Raw genomic sequence first — 22,604 nt, 5'->3', positions numbered from 1 at the left:
GGAGAGCACTTGTATGAGTAACTGTGCGCATGTGTGCGAGCGTACAGCACGGGGAGGATCAGTAGTGTGTACATGTGTTTCTTCATGTGTGTGCGTGTGTGTCCATATGCACATTATGGCTCTCCACAATGAGTCAGCTCAAGCGCCTGGTGATTTAACCAGAATAATTAGATTCTTTATTTTAAGCCAGCAAGGACATGCAAAGAGGGTGTGAAAACACACCCTGTGTGTGTGTGTGTGTGTGTGTGTGTGTGACATGAAGCTGGCTCTGCTTGTCATTCCTTCACAGCTCACTAGGAATCATGGGACCACACTGATCTCTCCCTCTATTTTTTTCTTTTTCTTTTTTGTGACCCGCTGTGAGGAGGCCTTGGCAGAGCCGGTAAAGTCTGTTGTCATCTGCTGTTGCTGAAAGCCTCCACAGAGCTGCTCATGCAGCAAATAAGCACACTCACCTGCTCTGAAAGAGACAGATTTAGATTCAGACAGAGTGGGAGAACCTCTCGCAGAATAGTAGTTTTTACATTTCAGTCTTTTGCTCAAGACTACACTGAGTCACACACTTGAAATCTGTGTTTAGGAAGCGCAAACAGAAATTTCTGGCCTTTACAAATATGCTTTAAAACAGCGTAAAGCCTCCGGATTCTTTCATTCTCAGTGTTAAAGTATTCAGTCAACTTTTAGTACAGTACACAATTGTTTAGTACAAGATTTCTCTTTAGAAGCAATGCTTGACTTGAGTGATGCATCTAAAAAGTGACTAATTTATCTTTGGACTGGATATTAATCCTGGTCTCTGTCATCTGTTCCATATAATCATGCATTTATAGACAGGGCGTTCGCACGTGTGAATAAAGAGATGTCGCCTCCAGCTCTTTGTCCTTTATAAATGAATATTTTTTTCATTTCACCTGAATACACGACAATCTGATAAATCTTGCTGACTGCCAAGGTTTTAAGGTCTTTCTATAAATCGCAGAGAACAGAAACAAATGTAATGGTCATTGTAAATGTCTCCGGTGGAACAAGAATTAGAGTCTACAGTGATACTAGCACCTCTCCAAGTCTGTGGTACTTATTGACCATACAGCTGTGCGTTCACCTCCACTCATCACAGGTATGAATGTAGTGGTAATTTTGGGCTTTTAATGTTTTCCTTGAGCTGTTGTTTTTCCAGGATAAGATGAATAAACAGCATACGTCTTCAATGGACTTTAAAAAAATAATTGGGTGGAAAAGTTTCAAGTTTCAAAGTTTAATTGGTTAGAAACATGTTTCCCTGCAGGACAAAAAAAAAATCTAAATATGAACTAAAGAAACAAAATAAATTATAATACAAAAAACAATTAAAAACAAATAGTAAAAACAGCAGATGAGAAATACAGTGTCATGGTCCTGGGTCGGTGACCCAGCGCTTTTAGTTTGTTATCATTTTCTAGATGATGATTGTTTAAGTTCTGTGTTATTTTCGATCTGCCTCTGAGTCTGCGTCTGAATCTGTCTGTTTAGTTCAATGTCTTGTCTGGTTCCATGTATCTGAGTTTCCTGTTTTATTGTGAAGGTCCGTGTCGTATGTGAGTGTGATCAGTTTACGTTTCCCCTGTCCCGTCAGCCCAGATTCCTCCCAGCTGTGTTGCCCTCCTGTCTCTCATCCCCTGATTACTGGTGTGTGTATTTAAGCCCTGTGTGTTCTCCTGCCTGTTGCCGGTTCGTCTGTGTAACTCCGCGTCAGTCTGTGTTCCTCGGTGTCCTGCTCGTCTCTCTGCCTCTCTTCCCTTTTTTGTTTCATCTCAGGTTTGTCATTTAGCTTTCCCAGTTCAGGTCTTTAGTTTTGTCTTCCCTCTTGCCTGTTTTGCCTTCTCACCACTGTGTAAATAAACTCACCGGCATCTCATCCACTGCCTGCATCTTGGGTCCTTCTTCTAACTCCACACGGCTCGCCTCGGCAGCCGTGACATACAGTAGAAATATAAGATAAATGCTTATGGTGACCATCAACAAACTTCTGGTATAAGCAGAAGAAATCACTAAAAGCCCCAAACCCCAAAATGAGCATCTGACCTCAACTGGACATCCTCAGTCTTTATCTGCAGGTATCAGCATGTAATACCTTTAAATCCAGTAATTAAGAATGCAAGAAACAAATCATTTAAAGAGATTAACAAAGTAAAGCCCAAAAACTGTTTAAAACTGTAAGAAATCTTGTCAGGTAGTCTAATGTTTAGCAGCTTGACCTAAATAGAAATAAAGGGGGTTAAACAGCACAGACTGGCACTGAACTCATGTGTTGTGCTGTTTTAGAGAAAAACAAAAGCATGTAGAACGGCTTGGATATATTTTTGGAGTCCTGTCATGTTGTGTTGCATAATGACAAACTCTCTAGCGCACTTTATAAGTCTGAAGTAGTTTTCCAGCTTTTTAAAAAGCTTTGGTCCATCCCCAGGAGGCCCTTTAACAGCCTCTTTCAAGCATTTCATGTCCACTCCTAAATTACTGTTAACATGCAGCGCTTTGTGTCTTTTTGACCTTTAATTTATTCTTAGATGGAAACGGTTTGTTTTTTTAATAGCAGGCAGACAGAACTTTCTTCCTCTTTCTCACTCTGTGCCTACATCTGCCAGAAAGCAGTTTCTCTGACTCACCCCATTTAGACAAACCAATTTCAAACCAAAATAGAAAGTAGGCCTAAAGTCAGTTCATTATCACTTTTCCTTCAGACTTCCTCTCCCCAGCCGCTGGCTCCCTTCAAGGCCAAAGCTTGAGGGAATAAACTCATTTTCACTGGGGCAAGTCCAGACAATCCGGACACATCGCAAAAGGACGCGCAAAGAATGTGAGACCAAAGAGTTGTTTTAAGAACGTCTTTGGGTTGAGAGAAAGGCTCGCTTTATGAGAGTATTTCCTGTTTGTGTGAGGTCGATAAGAGGAACAGAGTGTGTCGTGTTTGTTAGAGATGTGTTCAAATCTTATCTGCCAATCTGAAGCAACACAGAATCTGTGAAGATGGCTAAAACTGGCCGCTGCAACTCAAAACCCAAAGATGAAGTCATTCAAAAAAGAGAAACAAAGAAATCTGGCCCCAAATTCTGATTTTAACCAATTCAATTACATTAAATTTTGCATGTAATTGTATTAAGTAAATACAATGTAAATTAAATGTCAAATGAATTTTACTTAGTATACATTCAGTTCATACCAAACATGTTTTCCTTTACAATTAATTATTTGAATAAATAAGCCTTTGATTTGATATATTTTAGTTGTATTTTACTCAGAATTATTGCTTTATATTTATTGAGGGTCCACGTTTCCATGCAGAGCAGTCAGCTGCTTCCATAGGAATTAAGACGTAAGGAAGCATCCAGGTTGAGCACCAGTAAATATCAGCACCTCTTTAAAAGTGGATGTTTTCATAGTTTGTAGGTCTGCAACATTCAGGTGCCACAGTCTTCCCTGTAAATTCACCCAAGGTCAGAGTGTGCAATGCTCAGAGAAACGGTAAACAAATAAAATGAAGAGTAAGAATTTTAAGTAACTGTATGTTGATGAAAACTGTGCATGAGAGCAATCTGAAAGGCTTCTTCTGAATGCTGTCTTGTAATCACGCAGCCCTGCAAAGATCTTTCTCTTTGATTAACACGACAAGAACCACACTGCAAGTTAAACTCGAGTGTCGGACTAAGTGACGGATCATAATTAATGCTCGCCAACCAGACTGCTGCTTCACGGCTAACAGCAGTGACATTTTGACTCGCTGCTCTGTGTCGCAGGGAGCTAGAGTCACTGGTCAGGCAGGCAAGTAAACAGAAAACACAGTGACACATGCAAAGCAAAGCCCACTGTCTTATGCAGACTCATCCCACTCCCATCTGTGCACTCCTATAACGAGCTGGTTCTGCTGTTGACTGTGTCATCATTATGTGCAAAACATTGTTGTTGTTGTTTTTCCCTTAAACCGAGGCTCACTTTATTCAATGCAAAAATGGTACATGCAGATGTCGGAAAATATAGGAGCTTCTCTTCTCTCTCTTTCTGTAACCGTGAACTGTTGCCGGCCTGCAGCGCCAGAAAATGGGGTCAGCGTTTGCCCTGCTGCATTTCAATGGCCGGCTATTTGTTCTGACCACCAGAGAAAAAGCCCCTGCTTCAGGAAATGCAAATACACAACACCACGCATACGCACAAATTACTCTTACACACATATGATACAACTGAACACACACACACAATACCACCAAAACAAAACACAAACAGACAAGTGAACACAAAAACACGCATACACAGTTGTAACTGTCGCACAATCAGACCGGCTCTGTACAATGGTGCTGTTTGAATGGGGTCAAACAATGGAGCTCTTTGGCATCTGAATCGAGCCAGATGATGAGTATCCCAGGAGGCTGAATAGGCGGCTTCAGCCTCCTACACAGCCGCTCTGCTGGCCCTGAAAATATGCATCAGTATGTTGCCTGTTACCACGGCTTAAAATATCAGTTATTAGCATGAAAGCAGCAGCTCTTTAGCATCCATGCTAATTCTGTGGCGCTTGACAACTGAGCTCTTGCATTAAAGACAAACTGCACCAATAACGTTTATGGACTGGTGGGGAGACTCCAACAGAGCACATCACTGAGTGTGTGTTTCTATATTGTTATTGTCCCTGAGCTAGCATTAAAAGCTGTGACTGGTCTGTGTGGCCACAAGTTTAAAAGGCCACTGAGAGGCTTGCACTGACAGATTTAATGGATGCACCCCATTTTTTTGTCTTTTTATACCAGTTTCAGTCATTTAAACGCTTCTCTGGCAAAGATGATAACATTAATGTTTTAAATTAAAAACAAGAAAAAAAGAAAGTGTCCACTTATACATTCACTGCACTAATTCCTACCCCTTACACATATATACTCACAAAAATAGTCAGTGTTGTTATTGAAATTTTTTCCTTTATATTGCAGACCTTTAGTTAGCATTTAGGTCAGTTTTACTTTCCTTCTGGAGATTCTGGTATTTTGTTCAGCCTGGTTAGGACCATTGATGCATACACCACCAGAGATGGGTAATCCGATTACTTTTTTCAAGTAACGAGTAAAGTAAGGGATTACTATTGCAAAAATGGTAATAAGATTACTGTTACTTTCCCGTAGGAACGCTGCGATACCGCGTTACTAAAACCATGATTTTTTTGCGAGAATGTCTCATGACAGTGAGTAAACGAGTGCAATGTTTGTGACAACAGCTGTGTGCAGATCAACAATGGCTAATATAGAGTGCGGGAGAGAGTATGAGTGTGCAGCGTTTAAAGCGTGGAAGTACTGACCTTACTTTGAGTTTGATTCCATAAAAAGTGACAAAAACATTAGCGTCCGTTGTGCGTGGGAAGAAAACTTCTTTTTACAGCGAAAAAAACCCCCTAAACTTCCAAGCAAGCACCGAGTGCGCTACCATGTAATGGGAAACTCACAGAGAAACTCGCGGATTCTTCCACTGACCGCCGCAGCACACCTGCACCAAGGTAAACCTCCGCCTACCCTAAAAATAGAGCAAAAGGACCGCTAGTCTTTGACTTTATTTATTTTCTGCTGTGTTTTACTTGCATCTATTTGAAAGAGTGTAAACACACAAAAAAAAAATTTTATGTGCTGGAATGTGCAGAAAATAGGTTTAAATATTAAACAAATTTCTTCCAGTCAGCGAATGTTGCATATAATTAAATTTTTGCTTGATGGATAAAGTTAAAAGATTAAAACTAATAAAACAAGTTTTAAAAAGAGACTTTTCCATTTGATTACATTTTGTATGATGGATTATGCAGAAAAAGTAGAATTGGGCTGAAAGATCTATCAATTTATCACCTATTCAGGTTGTAAATTGTGTTTAGAAAAAGTAACTAAGTAACTAAGTAATTAATTACTTTTGAAAATAAGTAATCAGTAAAGTAATGGGCAGCTGTGGCTACAATGTAGCTTGCCATTGCCAGTGTGTGAATGTGCGTGTGAATGGGTGAATGACTGAATGTAGTGTAAAGCGCTTTGGGGTCCTTAGGGACTGAGTAAAGCGCTATACAAATGCAGGCCATTTTACTTTTTTGGGGAAGTAATCAGTAATTAGTTACTGATTACTTTTTTCAAGTAACTTGACCAACACTGCACACCACATACGCAAACAACTTTTTCTGTAGCGAGAAGCTTAACGTGTTTGTTTTGCTGTTCAAGAAAGCTGTTACTGGTCTGTTACTGTTACTCACATTCCACACGGCTGCATACAAGTCGAATGAATCCAGTAATAGTTAAATACAAGAATGACTGTGTCTCTGAAGCAGTTTTGGCTAGCTTCTAGCTGTTGCTCTGAGGGAAACTGACGAGCCTGTTGCTGGTTATGTAATGAAGGAAATGCAATGAGTTAAAGCCTGGACATGTAACCAACATGCCAGCTAAATAAAAAGTTACTTCTGTGAGTTACTTTTCTCACTAGAGAAAAGGCCTTTGCACACCAGATGTGTTAAATCTGAGTGAAAATTTAATGAGTCAAAAATATTTTTCACTCTCACGTACGACCATAAACAGATCTGACCAATCAGATCACTGTATTTGGCAATGTGACAGCTTGTTGCTCAAAATGTGCACAGGTATTGAATATACAGTGACATACAAATAGTAAAATGATACTATTTTACCTCAGACACACAGTTAGATGCTGACTCAGGTCAATCGCCTCCCTGAAATGATTTATTTTCCTCCTCAGATGTGGTCCCAACTCTGCCAACGAGAGCTCAAACTGCCTCACTGACGTCCTGAAATATGTACGATAGCAGTCGTGATCCAGCTTCAACTCCTGGATCAAACCATGAAATTCTCTCTGCTGCTTTCTGCTAGTGAGAATTAGATGAACCCAGAATCTCAGTTTCTTCTTTTTCCTGTTTCAGGGACATCAGGACCAGCTCATCGTTACTTGATGTCGACTCAATCTATTCCGTTGTGCATTTTTGAGGACAGATATTTTGCAAAATAGCAATGCTTGTTACACAACAAGTTCCCTTCTGACGATTTTTTCCCAACACACTTGATGTGGCCGTGAGTTGTGCTGTAATTGCTGTAATTTAGCAAATTATTGCTATTATTAGTGTAAAAATTACTTTCTAAAAGAAATGTTAAGCAGCTCTAATTGGGATAAATAAATTATAGAATGCTCTTCTTTTAGACTATATTTTAAAGGGAACAAACATGCTGCTAATAAAACATCTTGCAGGCTTTTCTCGTGAAAGATTTCCAAACTGTGATCTGGTGTCAGTGCATAACAACTGCTGATATAACACTAACTGAGAAGCTCTTCAAAAATGCAATAACGACTTAAAGCAATAAACAAACAAGCAGTAATACTAAGAATGTGAATAAAGAGGAAGATACGCCCAACCCACAGTAAGCTGACACTAAACAAACTGCCATACACAAAGTGCATTTTGCAGTAAAGTTTGTGCTGCTCCAGGACTGATCATTTTAATGAGGAGACTTATGGGAAAACTTTCCTCCAAAAAGTTCTTGATGTCAGCCTGACTTCCTCTGCTGCACCCTGACAGATGGGTATTCATCTGAGGTGGTGGGAATGAGGTGAAGGCAAAAAATATCACATCATTTTTGGAGGACGGTGGAAAAGTGTCCTCAGGCCAACTCACGTTTGATCATTCCCACAGACTAATGTGAGCATGAGCCAGACAGGATGAGGAGCGGAGGAGAAAAAGAAGACACAAGGGGGGGGGGAAGGAGACCTCTCTCATTCCTTCTCCTTTTCTCTTTAGCCAGGCCTCGGCCTTTTCTCTCTCTCTATAAGAAAGATGAAAAAATGGGATGACTGTGAATGGGTGGCTGGTTACCCGGGTAACAATAACGAGGGCACTGCGTGGCAAATCCAATTTGCCATGGCACTTTCTGACTCATTGGAGGTGCACGTGTGTGAGTTAGTGTGTGTCCTGCACATTATGGCTTCATGTGGCTAAGGGAAGACGGCCATGATGTACCAAACCGCCGCCAAGCCTGCACATATTCATGCATGCAGACGTACACAGGCCAAAACATCTGCTCCAGCTTCCTGAAACATCTTTAAAACCCACAAGAATGCAAACTATAGAGAAAATCTATATGTTATAGCATAGGGTAGTGGCATAGTGTTGTAATCATCTGAGAGATCCAAGAAGGAGAACTCGTATTTTGGATCTAAGAGTGGATATAATGACTCGTGCATAAAACACAATGTAAACAGTGCAGACTGCTGAGTTACATCCTTCATGAATCAGCCTGCAAACAGGAGAACATGTGAGTGAATGAACTTCTAAAACAAAAAATGAGTTTTGAAATCCTGCAAGTATCATCCGCTCTCACATTATTCAAGAGAAACCACATAAACCGACTTCCACTGGGACAAACCTGCAGCCTGTGATTGCGTCAGTGCGCTGCGTGGTTTAGTGTGCAGGAAAGCTCGGTGAGATGGCAGAAAACATCCGAGGCTGGTAATGAAAACACACAGAAGTAACTTTGCAAGAGAACAACTAGTAGATACCTACTGTAAGCATATCGATATCTTTTCATCGTAATGTAGTTGTATGTCTTGACTCTGCGATGCATTGTGCCAGAGGATAATCCAAAGCGATGCCTTCTTAACAGTGTGAAGCCTGCTACTCCTTTTGTGCTGTCACCACTTTCTATTTTTGTGCTCTCTCTCCCTGTCTCTCCCTGCCGCTATTGTATTTTGTCATTCTTTCCGCTTCACAATTGGATCCTCTTCTCTTTCTCATTCACTCTTTGCCTTTCTGTGCCTGTCAGAGTGCAAAGAGGGCATCAGACAATGGCCGCAATACAGCCGCTGCACGCCGGCTGTGCCGGCTGGCACCGCAGAGATGGCGGTACTCATGCTGTGGCCTGCTGCTCCCGGGTACACCTGGAGGGAAGAGATAACAGGCGGCTGAAGCGCTCAGGCAAAAGAATCAGCAGACCTCGACCCTGTCTGTGCATTTGGTCTCTGTGACCCTGAGTGCTTAATTTACGCGGATGTCCTCGGTGCACGTTCATGCTGCTGATCTATGTGGGGTTTTCTAGGGTGTACAGAGAGTGGTCTGAAAAAGAGAACATATTCAGGAAGCGGCAGTTCTCTAGGTGCAAATGCTCACACAGACTCATCAAAATTGGATAACAGAAGACCTTGTCTGATGAGTCTCAGTTTTTCCTGTGACATAGGGTCAAAATTTGGGTGTAAACAACATGAAAGCACGGATCCATCCTGCCTTGCTTCAACAGCTCAGGCTGCTGGTGGTGTAATGGAGTGGGGGATATTTTCTTGGCACATTTTGGGCCCCTCAGCACCAACTGACCACTGCTTAAACACTATAGTGTATCCTAGTATTGTTGCTGACCAGGTCCATCCCTTTATTACCACAATGTTCCCATCTTCTAGCTGGACAATGTCTGTCACAAGCTCAGATCATCTCAAACTGGTTTCCTGAACATCACAATGAGTTCACTGTGCTGAAATGGCTTCCACAGTCTCCAGATCTCAATCCAACACAGCACAATTGGGATGAGGTGGAACAGGAGATTCGCATCATGGATGTGCAGCCAAAAAATCTGCAGCAACTGCATGATGTCATCATGTTAACAAGGACCAAAATCTCTGAGGAATGTTTCCAACCTCATGTTGAATCTGTGCCATGAAGAATTAAGGTAATTCTGGGGGGGAAAAGGTGGCCAACATACTACTAACAAGGTGTACCTAATAAAGTGACCATTTGGTGTAGCCTGCCAGTATGTCACAAATCTTCTGGGATTGGCTAACAGACCGTCAGGCAACACCTCTGTGACTGTATTACAGTCAGACAGATCAATTCAGTGGTAAAAGGGAGTCTAACCCAATCCCTTTTAAAGTGATCAGTGAAACAGTGCAGCATGATATCATGTAGCCAGCACATGTATACATAGCCCCGCCTTTTTATTTTACGTGTTACAGTCATCAGTCCACTCAGTGTGTTAGCACATTTCTGACACTCGATATGCCCGAGCTTCAAACAGATCATTAAACATTTTCCTGTTGGGGAGATTCAGAAGCTAAATGAAAAAAGTTACCACAGGGCGGGGTAACAGGGTGGCAACAGTTCTGAAAACCACAATTTCCTCTCCCACGCCTCCCAGTACATCACTGTGTCCTCTAGTTTACATTTCAGCCATCACCTGCTGACTACAAAAAGGAGAAGTCAACTTTCAAAATCGAAAAGTGGAGAAAACAGAAGACACTGACAAACGAAATGGGTCGTGCTACCCACGGTAATAAGATCCACTTTTTGAGGCCTTTGGTTGTGTTAGTCCTGTGGTTAAAAGGTACAAATGCAGTAAATATAAAACATTTTAAAAGTCAGTGGTGAAAAACCCCCAAACAGATTTATAGATTAAACAAGTTGAAAATATGGTAACACAATTTCTGAGAACTAGGGTGGGGACGTGGAAGGAAGGTTGGGCAATAGTGTGTAAAATAACATTAGCTCCCTGTTGCAGCTGCATTTCTCAGAGTACAGAATGAACACAAACCACAGCACTAATAAAAAGTGTCACAATTAGGAAGTTGTCTCAGGGTGTATACCAAATCAGAGGATGACAGAAGCGGTCACAGTTTTACACTTGTAGCCTTTCTGCCCTGATGGTCAGGGGAACGGGGGCAGAGCTGGAAACTGTGATGACAGCACATCATCACGCGTGAAAGCCTTTTAAAAACAGACTAAAAATCTCTGCATGTGTGTGTGAGCATATGTGTATGAAAGCATGCTTTCCCAGAGTCTAGCTTTGCATCAGGTCACTCCAGAATGATGACATCTGCCTTGACTTCACATCTGTCCTTCTCCCTGAAGTATGATCGTGGACTAATAACAGCAACCGCGCATGGCCTACTTACAAAACAATATGATCCTGGCACTGTTTTTTTACCTGTTAAATATAAAGACATTTCACATATTTCCTGCAATTCTTCTCATGTGTTATTAATGGATCAAACTTAGCCAAGGAAACGAATTACACAGTGAAGGTAGAATGATTTGTTAATAATGCTGGTTGTCATTTGACATTGATCCAGACACCAGAATGATACCTGCCACTGAACACTTTTAAGAAAAAATTCTACAAAACCATTTTTTCCCCATAAATTTGGAAAATAGTACTGCAGTCACAGAACGAGGAAGCTGTAACTTGCCTGCACTGCACTGGAAAGCCATTTTCAAACACATCAGCCCCAGTATACCAACTTTATTTATACAGCGCCAAATCACAACAGCAGTCGCCTCAAGGTGCTTTACATTGTAAGTTAGACCCTACAATAATACGTACAGAGAAAAACCCAGCAATATGACCCCCTATGAGCAAGCACTCGGGGATGCCGCGCCCAGCAGTCTGACTGCAGTTAGGCCAGATGGACTTCAGTGGATAAACCTGACTTTTTACTGGGTAAGATTGGCTTATCTAATAAAGCTGATGAGTGGCTAGCTCCTGGAGATAGCAGCTGGAAGTCCAGTAAGAATACACATGTATTAATACCTTGTGCATCCAGATCAGCTTCTATTTTATGTGTTGGTGTGTTTGTTGACATTAGTGTTTAGTGGACTCCATTTCTAAACTAAAAGCACCCTTATTGAGGTATTGCCATCATGCTAACATGTCCACCAAATACACATTTATCCCTTGAGACAAATGATTGCATCACATCCAATATTGCAGAATGGCAGGCAATGTGCATATGACATCACCCAAGAAAGCTCAGGATCTCATGTTAACATCTTGCTGTCTGATGCCATGGATCAGCTTCAAAGGTCTTGTGACGCTGATGCATCAGTACATGAGAGCAGCCTTAGAAGTAAATGAGACTTACACAGGATTATGAGGGTGGTTGTAATGTTATGACTGATGTACTCTGATCAAAGCCCTATATATAGCAGATATACAATGGTATCATGTCATTGTAATCTTCAGGTGTTCACCGTAGGCACTGTAAAGGAGCGGAAGAGAGGCGCTTGAATTTAGGAGTTAGCTTAAAAGTCACATTATTCAGATTCCAGATGATCTAAAGTCATCACACATGGGCTAGTCCATAGGTTAGGGTTGTAAATATATATGGTATCATTATTAATACACAATTCTTCACACACTGGCTACAAAAAACGCTGAATGCGGCAACAACACTCCCAAAGCTAATCTGAGCACAGCTTGATCAAAATATAAGTAAACAAAACTAATCTGAACAAACTGTGTTCTTGGCACTGAAGCACTGAGATCACAGCTAGGCTGGGACTCCAAAAGTATAACCCAGCCTTGTTATTCACAGTAAGTACATTTAACCCTGCAAAGCCTGAACTATTTCAAACTGAAGTGGTTGTTTGACCTTCTGACATATAAAAAAAAGAAAAGGAAATTAAATATCAGTTTGCACATATGAGTTTTAATTTGCAATAACTTTAGGTTTTTCACATTTTTTGTATTTGTTTTTTTTTTAAGGAAAAGAAAGAAGGAGACTCTCTCACAGCAATACAGAGTCACACCGATGCCTCCTTTCCGGTTCATCAGCATTTGAATGTTGCTTCTCATTATTGAAGCCAGCATGCGTTTAAGTAACGCTGGCATCTCGGTCTCTTGCAAGCAAGAACACACACACAATGATGTTAGTCTGGCATCCTTCTGAGGGGAATGGACACTCAATAGCACCACATCCTGACCACCATGAAACCCGGCAGTTCCACCGAGAAGCACAAAGAAGAAACTGTCAGCGCCGTCCAAGCCCGGTGACGTGGGAACCGTGAGCTCACGAGGATGCCAGCTCTTCCTGTTTTTGGCCTTGAGATGCTTCAGCTGGCTCAAAGTTTGACTACTCAGACCGATGCTTTTCTGTGAGAACCTCTCATTCATGTCTCAGTGAAAAGGCAGAAATAATAATATGGTAGGAGGCGGTTTGCTGTGTGTGGTGTGTTTACTCATTGATCAACTCTGAAAAGAAGAAGTTCTTTAATGCAGCAAGTGACTCCTACAAGGTTATTTGCCGCACCTGAATATCAAAATCGAAGCATGTGTGGAAAGATACGACAACATCTCTTTATTGTAACGGAACATTCATGATATTACATTTTTGAACCATAAAGTCGCTTCATTGTCTATTTTTTCCAAACATGATGCCTTGTGAGTCATCAGAAACAAAAAGAGTCCAACAAGCAGAGGGCGAGGTCAGTGTGAACTTTTCTCTCACTTCTTCTGAATGACAACAAGAACAATAAATAATAACAGCAGCAGCAGCAACAACAGGATATTTGATCGATTTGCTCTTTCCATTATAGAGTGAGGTCAGAGTGCAACGCCCTGGAGAACTGGCTGATATTACTCACTCAGCAGTGAGTGTTTGCTGAGCTTCACCCTGAGCTGTGGCTGTACTCAATACTTTTACAGGTTGGTGTATTTATACCAAGGGGCAACTTCTGGAGGACGCAAAGTTAAAGCCATCTGCAGTTCTTTGAATGGCCACTTGGGGATGAGTTGATCCAGAATCAAGGCTTCTCGTGTCTCGTGTGACTTCATGTCGCGCATGTTACTTAATAGTTGTTTGCCTATTTTGTACCTGATATAAAATATATATTCATGTATTCCCTGACTGGTTGGCAGTCAAGGAGGTTTTTTGGCTGTTGCTGGATAAAATCGATGAAACTGGTCTCTAGGCCTTTGCAACTGGGGGCTTATTCTTCTTGATGATACATTGTCGCCATGACTGTCATACATTCAATGCAGCATTTTGACAAATCAGTGGTTTAATCAGTTACTAAGTAACTGATTAAAGAAATACTAGAATTTCACTCAGTAGAACTGAAGCACAACCTTCTTGGATGGTCTGAATCAAACAACAAGCCACGATAATAGTCAGAGAATATCCAACAGCACAAACAGTGAACAGATGTCAGCTCAGTGACACTACGTAGTTAGAGATAAGGCCTAGCAAGCATAGATGAGCTCCAGCAGCCTTTGTCAGGACACCTTTCAGTCAATGTGGGCTTGCTCTCATCTCCAGCCTCCAGGTGGATGAATTATTCTTACTACAATGTGTCTCTAATCTCTATCTGTGTGTTTGTTTCTTTGTCTGCAAACTCTTCCCAGACAATCATGAATAGAAGGAACAAGTTTGGCACAAAGGTACATCTTAGGCCCATGGAGGTTATGATGTCATCATTTTGCCTAGCAATCACCATTAGCCAAACAAAAACTGGTGTCCAGTACTGCCTGAAAGTAGCAGTTCAGCCTATGAACTCATAAGCAACAATTTTGTGAGATAACACAGCAAACAAGCTCAGGGTTGTTTTCCTGTAGACAGTCAGTTAAGGTGCCCCCTGCTGGCTAATAGAAAGAATACAAGTCTCACTTTTTCTACCCGGAATCTATGTCCATCCTTTAAGTACAGTTTATGCATTTTACTGTTTTTTTTTTTAAAGATTTATAGATGACAAAAACTTGCATGTTAACAGTAGCCTCATTGCATGTCTAAGCTTACAGGCGTCATTATCAAGAACTCAAAATACTGAACTATATTGCATAGTGTGGTGTTTCGACAGAAGAACGGAGACGGCTTGGTTTGTAATGGAACGTATATATTCAGCAGTAGTTCGCCATTTTACATCTCACCATACACTTCACTTCTTCTCTCCTTCCATCATCCTTAGTCACAGAGCCCCCTACTGGTAACTGAGTATATGTTCATATTCAGTCCCCCTTGTAAGCAACCCTTCACCATCTTAGCAGTGTATGTAAACACAACACATAGGACACAATCTTCATGTGAGCGCCTGTGTTGCCTGTACATTTTCTTCTTTAGGAAACACATTTTACTTTGTTCTCTGTCCCTCACTCTCTCTTTCTTTCTAAAACTCTTTCTCTCTGTGTTCACGAGCAGCCCACGCAGCAGCCCAGCTTGTTGACTTTATTGTGTGAAATTACAGAGAGAGGGCCAACATGACTCCATTTACACACTCCCTGGTAACCTGTAGAAATAATTATTTTCCTGCAAAGATAGCGCAGAGTGCAGAGAAATGTATGGATGAGAGGGAAAGAAAGAAGAAAGAGGGGAAAAAACAAGCGTGACAGGAGGAGAAAAAGAGGAAAACTGGGATAAAATATGAGCAAGCAGTGAAAGAGAGAGAATCACGTCTAGCTACAGCTGGAAAAATGAGCCGAGGCAATATGTAATCCCCTCTGATGTAGTTTGCATCACACCGCCTTCCCGCATCAGTAGCAGCAGAGTTACAGTGGTGAGGAGGCGCGTTGCTATGGAGTGGGAAGATTTTTAGAGAGTGAGCACCATTATGTATCTGATTGGAGAGAAGAGAGCGGGGAGTGGTGAGGAGTGGGGGTTGAATATCTGGAGGGAGGAAGGGGGAAAACTGGAAGAGAGGGAAGGAGGTCGCAGGGCATGAGGACGGTGAAAGGAGGGAGGATGGGAGGAAAGGAAGCAATAAAGTAAATGCAAGCAGGGCACAGGTGAGGGGCAGAAAGGGGCAAAATGGGGAGGTGGCAACAACAGAATGAAGGAGGAAAGTGCACGAATGAGTCAGGTCACGGAATAACACAATCTGCTTAAGTGGTTTATTTTAATCATCTTCATCATGACTTCAGGCCCATTTAGAGGAAAACAAATTACAGCCTGACAGATAAACTGGCCACAGTGTGTGTGCATGTGCGTGTGTGTCATCATCAGAGGAAAGTAATTTTTCCAGCTTCTGCAATACTCATAAAATCAAACAGCTGATGCGTTGTTGACCTCAGCGCAGTGGCAGAAAAGGGGAACAATGCATTTTAACCTTGACAATAGAAACACACTGCTGAATGGAGAAGAGGTGCAGCCTTTTTGTTGCTTCACTTCCTTCTAAGCTCAAGATAGGAACATACAGCATGGGCCTACTGTATGTTTGTGGTGAGCTAAAGGGAAGCATGCGTATTATCTAACTGTGGAGGCCCCCTACTGCTCAGTACTAGAAACAGTTCAGTGAAAGGGAAAAAAACAAAACAAAAAAATAAACTGGTTCTTGTATAACACTTTTCTACTATATCTGAGGACAAAAGGCGCTTCATACAGCGTTTACACAAGGGTTTCTGACTGCGCTCTGTCTGACACTGATGGCTGCATCGGTTCGGTGTCTTGCCCAAGGACACTTTGACAGACAGAAGCAGGCAGGGATCAAACCACCAACCTTCCAATCAGTAAATGACCTGCTCTACCTCCTGAGCTACAGCCACCCCCAATGTTCTGCTTCCTTTATGAGCAAGAGGTTTATTTATTTAATCACACTGACAAGTGATAAGTTATCTTTTTGTGTTAGAAAGACGGAGAAGTCCAGATGGGATTATTGTGCATTATATGGAATCGAGCTTTAAAGATAGATTTATATGAAGCGCCTTGAGGCGACTTTTGTTGTGATTTGGCGCTATATAAATAAAATTGAATTGAACTGAATTGAATTGAAATTGAAGAAGTAACCTGTGCATGTATAAATCACCAGTCCATAGATTTCTTACTCCTGACTAGGTCTGATTCACTGTCATCCCACAAGTGTTCATAAGTACTTAAAGCCACCAGTGAACAGCGACATTAGTACCCACTACTCCGTCTCCAGTGAACAACTACCCCTCAAAAACAAAGGAAGTGGTACCAGAACATTTTGTGTAAAAGAAATGTGTAAACAATCGCCATCTACAATTACATGCAATCAACTACCATCAATTCCGAGGTGTGGGAGACTAAAAAAACAACAACTTCTAATGTGACAGAGTGAAAAGCTGCATTATCATGATCTGCATATTCATTATAACTGTGGTTCAGCTGCACGAACATAACAAAAAGGCTTCATGAACAATAACCTCTTGTTGTGAGACAGCAGTTCTTAACCACCAGGGAGAACATTATTTCTTCCAGCTGCCTGTTGAAGTCGACATTTGCGTTTCGACTATCAGTACGAACATTATGACCTGTTAGCTGTAGCTTTTTTTTTTTTAAACTTCCCTTTTCCCCCTGTTGCTATTTTAATTTCTGAGCCACAGTCAAAAGGCCGATGAAAGTCGTATATTTTTATCAATACTTTGAAGTAATTCTGTTCTGCTTTACGGAGCTATTTCAAGGCTCATAGGCGTAAAAATGCCATCATGCATTCGAGGCCACTGCTCTAGATCTTCTCGTTAACAAATTCTGAGCTAATCAGTGCAAAATCCACTCAGCCTTCTCGTAAGAAATAATCTTTAAAGTGCAGGTTTAAAGGGGATGCTGGCAGGCAGTCACATTAAAAGAGAAATTTAAAAAACAAAAAAGACATGAATGAGTTTTCAATACATTATTTTGCTGAGGTTTCTTTGCATTAGGTCGCTTCATGCAATGCAGGTTGTTTTTAAAGTATATGTTACAACTGCAAAGCTGATTAAGAGCAAAATATAAGGAATGCAAGCTCCAAGTATCTTAACAGTATACATAATCACAAACCACCCCGCCTTATAACTAAAAGTTTAATTCAGATTAAAAATCTCTTTCATGAGTCGCTGAATCCTGGGAGCAGGAGACAATCTCAAACACGACTATCAATGGGTTATAAGCAATAAAATATCAGAGACAAAACAGTTTCAAGCCATGTTTGGTGCCACTTTAAGAGCAATCGCTGTTCTTTACAACTAACTTAAACTCAAAGTGTCTGAGAATTTCAGCTCCATCTGTAGATTATTCCAAGAAACAGAGGCAGTATATTTAGAAAGTGATCTGACTGTCGTTGTTCTGATCAAGTGCTTCCTTAGATGCGGGAGGAAAAAAAGATAAAACTAATTTAAGTCCCACTTGAAAAGAAGATTTTTAGTGTGTGGTTTCAAAGCAAATTCTGATCCATAATTACAGCTCAATACTTGAGATACATTTCAGTTTCAGCTCCTTCAGCAGTTAGAAAGGCGAGACGTTACCTGTTTGACATCTGAAAATACCGAATGTCATTTAACTCGACTAACGTGTTCTCAGTAAGTTAAACGGGAGTGAATACCTGCAGGAATCGGTGCTCTGTCTAACCTGAATGTAGTAATGATCATTTTTAAGGCTGACTTTGACTTCTATACATGTTTATCTCAAACAGTAACACCTAAATGTAATCACGTGTTTGCTTTAGTTTCAAACTCCACAAATGTGGCGATGCTTCCTCAACTCCAAGCTCCACGGTGAGACCTTGATGGAAACCTTTGTTGATTTTGTTCATATTTATAAGTCTGACTTTGGTTTTTCATTTCAGGAAAAGGCTGAAAGGGCAGAGTCGAGTTCGGCAGCTTATTTTGAGCAAATCTTTAATAATAATAATCCACTGCAGCAGTTCAGTGCTTTTCATTTTTTAACTTTTCAATTTCCCCTCTGACACGCAGAGCTGAATGTTGCTGATCTAGGGTCGCTGGTTCCATCAAGTGTTTGTTCTTATGCTGTTTGCTGTCTCTTTGGTCTCCCTTTGCTTCCCCCACCTCACCCAGACCGCTGCCTGCCTGAGCACTCCTTGTTAAGATGGAGCTATAGAATATTTTCCTGATAAAACGAATCCTAAGAAGACTGATAAAACCTGTTATAAGAAGTCAACTGTGAAAATATGATTGGTTTTGGTGGCTTTATGAAACACAAATGTACAAATGCCATACAACATGAACTCTCAATGATCATCTCAAAGTCTTTTCCATCACAACCACTGATTCAAGCTAAGGCTTCAGACTGCTCTTAATACTCCAATACGCCATGTGATGTCAGCACGTGATATGCATAATATGCACACAGAGGCCCCACCCACCTGCTGTTCAAACTGCCTGCAGGGGTTGGCCCCACCACAAAGAAGGAACTGATGGGCTGCATAAATACTTATTGACTAGCTAGGACCACATCCTCATTGAGGTTTGAGTTCATTTCTAGTAGATAATGGCAGTAAGCATCAATTGAGGCTGTGGTTTGGGCCTCAGAGGGTGCTGGTGGTGGCTTCCAGGCTGAACAGATCCCCATGTACTAATGAGAGATGAATTCATTGAAACAGGCAAGGACAGTGAGGGCACAAAAAGACAGTATGTGGGGTCATATATAGTCAAGAGAATTGGAAGAGGAGGGTATAAAGAGTGATCCCGCTCATGAAATTCAAATAAATTACTTATTTAGTACAGTCCAAGAATCAAATTAATGTAGCTGGAAGTGAGCATGATTAGCCAGTTTAGGTGCAATCGCCATCTCTGGGCATGCACTCCATTTCAGTGGTATGTATGCATGTCACACTATACACACCCATTGCACAACAAGCAACTTTTTCTACAAAGGCACAGAAAAGTCTGCAGACGTTCAGCTTTGCAAACAACATGCAAACCGAATAAAACGCCATCAAATCTGCTCAGCCTGGCCACAAGGGTGTCGCATTGCATCCTTTTCATTCCTACAATCTGATCTTACACAATCGACACAGATGTTGTTTCAATTAAACATTCACCATCAGGCCTGATCAAACAGACTAGAGCGTTGGCAGACAGCCGTCGCTCACTGTGTCAGACAAGCTTTCCTTCTGATGAGATTTTTAGAGGGAAAGTGAATCGTAGCCATCTGTCATCAAATGCATCAACTATCAGCAAAGAATAACAAGTGTAATGATGTTGTTCGGCCCTTTAAGATAAGACCAACACAAACCAGGAGCGATCTCAGCCTGCAGCCAAGTGAAGATGCTTTTAATATGAATGAATCTTCATACACTTCAGTGCATGTTCTCTCACCCTGGTGCATTTTCAGCACATGATGCTTAACATTAATCTTATTTGACACCTGCAGTCTGCTTGTTGTTGTTGCGGCAGAGAGCTGCTGCAACCATGGTGTGAAAATTTAAAATATACATAATTTGCTGATGCTGTGGTGCTGACTTTTAGTTGACTAAAACTTCTCTTAACCTTTTTTTCCCACCTCAATGACAGATTAGAAAATGAGCGCGGGGCACGCCAGAAGAGGTTTGAGAACCGCTCACTGAGTCACATGACTAATTTAAAAACACAAAACTTTGCAGCATGTAGACATGTTTAAAATCATCAAGCATGACTAGGCGCACAAGACACATGTGTCTGCAGTCCACCTCATGATGCTCTGAACAGCAGCAGCTCTGTGACAGTCACAACAACTTACACTTGACAACTCATGATGACATCACTGGGAGCTTCTCGGGTTCACAGCAGCACTTAGAGACAATTACAAAGCAGGTCCAGAAAGCAGATGTTTGTAAAAAAGAAGAAGAAGAAGAAGAAACAAAGGAACAAAAGACATGGATACAAAGACAACATAAACAATGGAAATCAAGACTAAAACTGATTCCCTGATTGGCCCAAACACACGTTGCACTTACGATTGAAGTGCCTGCGGCAGCCATGAGGCCTCCAAGCTCGGTTACGCATCCAGTTCAGACGTCGAGGCAGTTCCATGATGCCAAACTGGTGCCAGTGTGTAACAGCCACTCATCCATCAAACAGCAGCACCCTGGTTCCTCTGCCCATTCCCAGGTGAGATGCTCCCTCCAGACCATCAGGTGTTCAGAGTACTACCTTAGCAGCCTTGAGCTTTTAATACCAAGAATTCACTTCAGCTGCTGCCTGATCTCCACTCAGCGGGAGAGAGAGTAGTTTCTGTAGCCGTCATGGTGCTCGGCTACATTTCCCCTCCACTGCTTTATCTTTTATGCATGAGTCAGTGGAACCCAATTCCCGTGGTTCTGGGGAGGAACACTCAGGCCTCTTCCCCCCAGCCAGGAGCACCTATCGACGGGCAGCATCTGAAGCACAGAGCGCACACCCCGTTGAAATGTGATGCCTCTGCACTGAGCCTCTAGGGAGGCGATGTGGTTTGGATGGACAGGAGGTGGGGCTTGAGCAGCCACCTGAGGAGACTGGAAGGTAGACAGAGCAGAAAAGATGCCAAGAAACAGTTTCCAGTCCGTAGAAAGATTCAAAAACAAGTGCGAAAGACCAACAATTCTGCTTTTCCTCATTGCTGTTAGTGCTTTTCTAATAAAAACAGGTTCTAGGTCTGAATGACAGTTTAGCTGTGGGCAAAAGGTGACACCAATAAAATTTTAAAATATAATTTATTTAATAAAATTACTGAGATCAGAAGGAAACTTCTTGAGCTACAAACAGTTAAGGAATAAAACAGTAGCATCCCATTTGTGAACACAGAAACAAACTAAATCCAAGGTCAAGGCCAGTTATGCCACAAATCAGCTACACTCCACATGCTGACAACTTCAACAGGGAACAGCAGTTGTCCTCTCAGACCCTCCACCCTGTACGTAGTTGGCCTGCAATCAGCCCAGCCTCAACAAGCTAAGTCTGTCTTCAAACTGCAGCATATGACACATAACAATTAAACCCACCCGCTCACAGCAATTGTGAAACACACAAAAGCACTCTCGATCCAAGCCTGTTTCCCAAAGCAGATATGGAGGTGAGTTATTATGTAGGGAGTCTACCGTGTTACAGCTGATGTACACATGGGCAAAGTGTCACCGTGAGCCAAATACTCAGGCTTCAGGCTGCTCTCAATGCTTCTCTGCGATTTCAGCGGGAGAGGATATCCTTATATTCCTTTAAGTCCCGCCCACCTAAAGGTTCAAGCCTGCTGTTTGCAACAGCAAGCCAATCAGATGTTTGTTATACATTTATATTATATCAATGATGCTTCCACAGATGAGCTGCACTAAAACCCACAGTTAAATTTAAAAAAAGGAGAATAGCCTGAGCTACTAAAATAATGATAATCAATGATGGTGTTATTTTACAGATATTTATTTTTAAATATTTGATTATATAGTATTTAGGTTGGAATCTACTATATAAAACATATACTATATGTAATACTACTTCTTTCAAATTAAATCTTTCTCAGATTTTCTGCTGAAAATTAACTGCCTAAACTTTATCAAAAGCTGATCAGCAAAACACAATCTAACACAAGAACTTCTGGTTTAAAGCTACATGACTCTCAAGAGCCTTCTGAGCTAGCAAAAGGAAATGACAGGACTTTAATTTTGTGGTTAGTTGGTTTCCTTATTTCAGATGGGGTGGGACAACCCCTCAATGATGGTAAATACCCACCCCTTTTTCCTGACTGGTTTACGTGTTGACTCACGTGACCAACAGTGGGTCAACGACCATTAGCACCACGTTCAAGGGTGCTAATGGTCCCCTGCCATGTAGACCTCTACACCATTTGATTATAGAACAGAAGCAAGGATTAGAGACGAAATACCTTTGCAAACTTAATCCAGTTGCCTCTTGTTTTTTCAAACTCTCTGGCGACCATGACCTGGAGAGCTGTGAACCGACGCAAATATTTAAATCCCAAATCAATCATCTTGTGTTTAAAGGTTATTTGCTTCCCTTTCCAGACCAGACCATTAACAATTTCACTAGTGAATAACCCCAGGATACTCAGTCCAATGTGATATAAGGAAATGCCTGCAAAGGACCAGTTAAAATACCATTAAAAAAATGTGGATTTTCATACTGATCAGTTGGGAAACTTTTAAAACCTTGATTTTATCAAAG

This window comes from Diplotaxodon limnothrissa, linkage group LG22 (assembly GCF_057381915.1).
Source record: "Diplotaxodon limnothrissa isolate DT_005_m linkage group LG22, D_limnothrissa_male_GT1.1, whole genome shotgun sequence".
NCBI lineage: Eukaryota > Metazoa > Chordata > Actinopteri > Cichliformes > Cichlidae > Diplotaxodon > Diplotaxodon limnothrissa.
The sequence above is the reverse complement of the archived record's forward strand: the minus strand, read 5'-3'. Positions refer to the sequence as shown.